We start from the raw sequence: 6,535 nt of genomic DNA, 5'->3' as shown, positions 1-6,535 counted from the left end.
ATTATATTGTGATTTTTCAATTCAGATCCATTAAATCCAAGCAATATATATATACGTTTTTAAAAGAAGCCATTTTCGGCTTCAGTTTCGGTTTTCGGCCAAGTGCATCCTAAATTTCCGGTTTCGGTTTCGGTGCAGAATTTTCATTTCGGTGCATCACTACTAAATTAATCGCTGTTCTAATCTAATGCACTGCTGCATTGTAACATACATTCATAGGCTACAGATAGTTGCCCGTACATCACGTGCTGATCTCGCACACCGAATCATTCAGTGAGGAAACGTATTTTCAACACTGTTCTGTGTTTCTCTGTAAATATTTTAGAAAAGTTCAAGCATATATTTCTTAATAACTAAATACTACAGATTCAATACTACTAGAGAGATGCTGCCAGGTAAAACTAATTCACACACGCAATCGCTCTCACTAATGCATTCATATAAATGTAATCTTTATTCTACTACTTTATCTATATCTGATTTAGAACGAGCAGAAATCTGTGAGAAATATAACAACCCAAATACAAAAGAACTGATAAAATTAGCTGATATATAAGCAATAACCACGTGGGCAGCGCTGTGTCATATACCATAACTGTGCACAAGATGTTTGAGTCTCAGCTCCAGAATGAAGCTCATTAATGACGTTATCATCGCCTAGTCAACTTAAACTTACTTTCATCACACAAAAGTCGATTTAAAAAAATCAGAAGTCTTTCAAACCTGAAAGGTTCATCAACAAGGAACCCAAAAATGGTTCTTGGAAATTGCAATGCTGCACAAAAAAGAAAAAAAAAACTTTTGCAACATTCTTTTTTGAGTGAAAGATTTATAATTAGATTAGGTTTAGAAAATGATGTCAGATTTTCTATTTATAAGTGAACTCTCCAGTTAAGGGTTGATTTTTTTTCAGTAAATTATGTTGGCAGCTGTGGTTGAGTTGTGGTGCTTTTTTTTTTTTTTTGGAAAACAATTAATTTTTTTTAAACAATTAATTAACTTTTGTTCTTCCATTAAATTTCTTCATTCTGCATTTTCACATGCAAGGAAACCACAGCTAGTGGTAGCATGTGGTTTTGAAATCAAAATATCTTTTCCATCTGACATATGGCCATTGCTCATTTCCTCTGTTGCTCTTGATTTTACAGAATGCTGATACTTAGCCCAATGCCTGTTGGAGGCCTCTTGTTTTCGCGGTTTACAGATGGCATCTTCTTCAAAAGCAACTCTCTGAATCTCCTGCACATGAAAAAGTAAATGACAGGATCCAGACACACATTGAGGGCTGTCAGGAAGAGCGTAGCTTCTTTCAACTGGAAGAGGATGAAACAGCTGTAGGAACTAAAATCAGCTTTGGGCATTTGGCTTAGTGTGTAGGGCACACGACAAACGTGGTAGGGAACAAAGCAGAAGATGAACACAGCCAACAAACTAAAGATGCTTCGATTTGACCGCCTTCCCGTCTGGCTGCTATCCTGTTGCACCCGTTTGTAAGAGCGGTACACGTGACAGGCGATGGAGGTGTAGCAAAACACCATTAGCAGGAAAGCCACCCAAAAGATTCCAACATTGAAGTGGACTGAAATTTTGTGCCAGCGCTGACCCAGGTCGCTCTTGACGGCCATGCAGGAGAAATCCTCAGGTATGGGCTGGTCAGATAAAATGGAGTTTGGCAGCATGAAGAACATCATGATGCCCCAAGTCAACAGTCCAAGAGCTGAAGGTTATTCCTGTGTACATGCTTAGGTAAAAAAAGCACAGCAGTGTAGCGGCAAACATTTAGCTTCAGCTGCAAGCCACCATACCCGAGGTCACCTACTACACGCCACGGGTAGGTAAACAGCATCAGAACATCTGCCACCAACATGTTTTTTAGGTAAACTACTAAGGATGAAGAGCTGGGAACCCTGCAGAAGATCCAAACGGCGAGTCCATTGAGAATAAAGGCACATGCGCAGATGATGGTGTAGAGTACAGGCAGAACCTGATGTGTGAACACACTGCTGACATTCGTACAGTTTTTTGATTCAGTCTGTGTAGTATTGATGTAGTCCATATCTAAAATGGGAAATAAAATAACTTCTTTAGCTCTGATGATATCAAGAAATATTGTGACACGATTCAATGTTTTAACTTCTGCTATGCGTTTGTGCTTATGTTCAGAAATTAAAAGTGCCATTTATGCCACTTTTATGAATAATCTTTGTAAAGTCCTTTTCCTTATATGCTTTTATTTCTACTTCAGATTCTCTCTGACAAACCACTGATTAAATTATTATTATTATTATTATTATTATTTAGTATTTTGTCTAATCCAGTACAAAACCAACCTTGTGAAAAAGTACACTTAAGCATTCTTTATATTTAAATAAACAGACATTTTGATTGGTAATGACAGTCATACTCATTTCATGACAACAGAAGCAAAACAACTCTATTTGTACGCTCTCTAGAGGGCACTAAACTTCAAAATATAAATAAAGGTCATAATAAGGTGCTTGCACATACGACCTATAGGGTTGTTTTTTGTTGGAGGACAGTCTGACATGAAAACATTATTGTTTAAATGTATATTCAATGCAATTAGCTGAACTTAAGAGTATTCTATTTTTTACCTACTTAAGCAGCACTTAAGTACAACTTTATATGTCATTTCATAATTACTTCTGTCGTCTCCAAACTAAAATACATTTCATAGAAATTAAACTATATGTCATATATTTAAATATATTTGAATTACAGCTTTGCAATGTTGAAGTTGCAACTAGTACATTTAAAATAAATGAAATATATAATAACACACAATTAAAATTATAATTAGTTTACATGTACTTTATTTATAACTTATTATTCTATAACATGACATAATAATCAAGAAATCAAAGTAAGTATTCTTCTTAAAAGCATGGCAAAAGATTTTTAGAAAAATAATTTAAAATGTACTTTAAAAGAAAACCTTTAATTTGGTATTCCAAAGTGCATTTTATTTTAGTAATATTATCCTAGTAGTGTATACTTTAAAATTTTAAGTACACTACAGGTGCACATTCTATACAATTCAATACAATAAAGTTTCTAACATTCTGTCTAATGTCTTTGTGTCATATTTTGTTTCATTTTTTTTCATGTAAACTACTGCATTTCTTTTTATATCTGCTGCCTGTATTGAATTTCTTTAGCCATATCATGGTGCTATTTGTACTCAATTTCAAAATGGTAAATCCCTCAAAGTAACTTTATCTCATATCCTGATATTAGATGGAAATAAATTATAATGCAATTAATTACAAAGTTTTCTCACGATGATAAGAAACTTACTTGAAGAGTTGAGTCACAACAGAGAATAAGAACAGCGTTGTGAACAGCCACAGACGATATTTTAAAGGAAAGGGGCGTTGAGTTTGAGACAGGAACTAAAACCCAACCTGAATGGCTGGGTTTGTCTTGTGGGTGACACTTGCTCAGAACTGCAGGAGTTTCCTAGCACTTATGTCTTTACACAAACAGCTTCATCCACCTTTTCTCCAACATAAACCCACAGGACAATGTGATAGCTCTTTCATTGCTCATTAGAGTCAATAGTCCCGGTTGTGTTTCAGTAAACCGTGTTGTCTCAGATGTTTCTAAATTCAAAAGAGCTTTATTGTCAGCACATTCGTACACAAGTATACAGAAGAATGAATGATGCTACAATGAATGGTGTGAGAGGTACAACAAATATGAGACAATAGGACAAATTTTTACCTGGTTCTCATAGCATAAATGTACCTGGGTGCACTTTTAGCGAGACGCGAAATACATACCAATAAGTACATATCACGGCAGTTTCTGTGATATGTACTTTCCATTAATAAAGCATAATTTTCACACAATTACTTGAAGAATATAATGTTATGACTTCAAAACAGTATTAATATGCTGGGAGAATTTAAAACAGATGCTTTTGAACGTTCACGTCACACATGTGTTTATATACCAGTTTTGCATTTGATAACATTATCGAGTAGGTTTAGGTTTGGGTTTGGTTTAGGGCAGGGGTTCTCAAAGTTTTGATAGGTGAGGGCCAATTTAGGAACCCAACATTGAACTGAGGGCCGCCAAAGGGGCGGGGGAGAAAAAGAAAAAAAAAACTGAAGAGAAAATCCCATTTGAAATAATTTTAATGACCAGGTTGCATCTCTACAGTTTAAATTTATTGCAATAAACACATTTTAATTTATAACTGAGGCTAAACCTGGCAAAACTTGTGAAAATCTTGAAAAATTGCAATTCAAACAAAATCCCTGGTGTTTTCTACCCTCAACAGACAAATTTGGGATATAACAGTCCTGTGTGCAGTCCATTTCAAGTACAAACTTATTTAGAACAAACAGTCTCAGTGTGCCTTGCTTCTTATCAGCATAGGCCTTATTCAGGGGCAGTTCCAGCTACCAAAGCACCACAGGAAAACCTGAGAGAGAGAGAGAGAGAGATTTAATTATTATTTAAGATTTAATAGATCATTTATTATTATCTATTTTAATCCGTAATTGAAAAACGAAAAATGAACGGTTGTTGTCTTTTTGAAACGAAACACTTCTCAAAACGTCTTTTTGAACACCAAAATTTGAAACACCAACTGCTGCGCAAAAAAAGTAAATATCGACGAATTTCAGATTTTTGTTTATGACTTTTTGCCACTTTTTTAAACATTGATTGTTTTATTTTATTTGACAAAAGCACAACGTTTTATTGTTATTATGAGTTCACATAAATAAAAGTAGTTGCGAATAATGTATTATTATTTTCTGTATGACCAGAAATTAGATAAAAATTTGAAGGTAATGGAAACGAGGCTATTAATAAGCTTGTCATTAAATCACACTGAATATTGATTACTTGGTCAACATACCCTTTTAAATTGCAATGGGATTTGTGGTGCTGTTTTCGGTTGGCCACGATTCCTCTGATGTCCGGCTCCATCTCCGTCGTTGTGATACGAAGGACAGCATGTAGATGGGCATCTGTCAGCCTGGATCTCAGCTTGGATTTGTTGATGGCCATGGTGGAGAAGGTCTTCTCACAGATGTATGTGCTTCCGAATAAAGATACCATTCTGACAGCATGCTGGCGAAGTGCAGGGTATGTGGATGGGGAAAGTCCTTTGTAGAACTCAATGACATTCTTGTCACGATATGCTGCTCTGGCCTCTGCGCTCTCCTGCAGGTCGATGAGCTCAAACTGCATTTCTGCTGGCTCTTCCTCAGGCACACATGAGAAAGGATTTTGGAAAATGTTGAATGCCTTCTCGTGGTCTCTGAAATCAGAGAAGCGGTGGTCGAATTCCTCTCGGAGTTTTTTTATGAGGTTATGGTTCTTTTCTGAACACAGCTGACGTGAAACTTGGCTCCCATCTGTGTCTGAGTCATCTACGAGTGACTTACAGGCAAGAAAATGAGTGAGATCTCCCTTTCGGAGCTGTCCCTGCAGCAGTTCAAGTTTTCGCTGGAAAGCTTTGACGTTGTCAAATAGTGTGGAAATGAGCTTCCCATGGCCTTGCAGCTTCAGATTAAGATCGCTGAGACAATTATTCATATCAGCAAGGAACGCTAGGTCACATAGCCATTTAGTGTCACTTAACTCTGTCACATATTGTCCTTTTGACTCCATGAACTCTTTTATTTCTTTCTGCTCAGCCACCTGACGGCAGTGAAGTATATGACGTCCCCAAAATCTGCCTCTGACTGCGCCAAAAAAGCCTTAAATTGGCGGTGATTCAGACCTCTGGACTTCAGGAAATTAACGGTCTTTACAACTATGTCCATGACATGTCTCATTTCAAGCGTCTGAGCAGCGAGGGCTTCTTGGTGTATTATACAGTGGTATCTGACTAGTTTCTCACCTCCGTACTTGACCACTTTCTCAGAGAGCAGCGACACGGCACCTGCTCTACTCCTGACTATTGCCGGTGCTCCATCTGTTGTCACACCGACCATAGATGCTAGGTTCACTTTGTATGCATCTTGACTGCGACACACAGCATCACAAATGTCGACTCCCTTTGTTGTGTCTTTCATACTCTCCACGCTTAGCAGCTCCTCGCCGATGTCAAAGTTCTCAGTGACTGTACGGATGAAAATCAGCAATTGCGCTATGTCGGAAATATCCGTGCTTTCATCCAGTGCAATGGAAAAAGCTCCCTTTCCTAGCCCCTCCACACGTTTTTCCAGTTGCTCTTTCAGATCACTGGCCAGATCTTCGATTCATCGTGTGACTGTGTCATTCGACAAACTAATGTCACGGAACTTTGTTTTTTGCTCTGGACATAAAATGTCGGCTACTTTCAACATGCAGTCTCGCACAAATTCTCTGTCACTAAACGGCTTGCTCCGTTTAGCTATTTCTTGAGCTAACACATAGCTAGCCTGTGTTACAGCTTCACCGGTTTTAGCCAAATTTGTGAAAACTGACTGCTGTGCAATGTAGCCTCTTTTAAGTTGTTCAAGCTTAGTGGTGCGCTCCTTGCCACTGAATTTATCGTAGGTTTTATGATTGG

At 37.5% G+C, this 6,535-nt stretch overlaps 1 pseudogene; it reads right to left on the bottom strand.

Moving 5' to 3' along the window:
• Positions 1-1,023: 1,023 nt before the first annotated feature.
• LOC132123372 (P2Y purinoceptor 14-like) lies at positions 1,024-2,183 on the bottom strand (annotated as a pseudogene).
• Positions 2,184-6,535: the final 4,352 nt, after the last annotated feature.

Source organism: Carassius carassius, chromosome 41, assembly GCF_963082965.1.
Source record: "Carassius carassius chromosome 41, fCarCar2.1, whole genome shotgun sequence".
In the NCBI taxonomy this organism is placed as follows: domain Eukaryota; kingdom Metazoa; phylum Chordata; class Actinopteri; order Cypriniformes; family Cyprinidae; genus Carassius; species Carassius carassius.
This window is presented reverse-complemented; position numbering and strand designations above follow the sequence as displayed.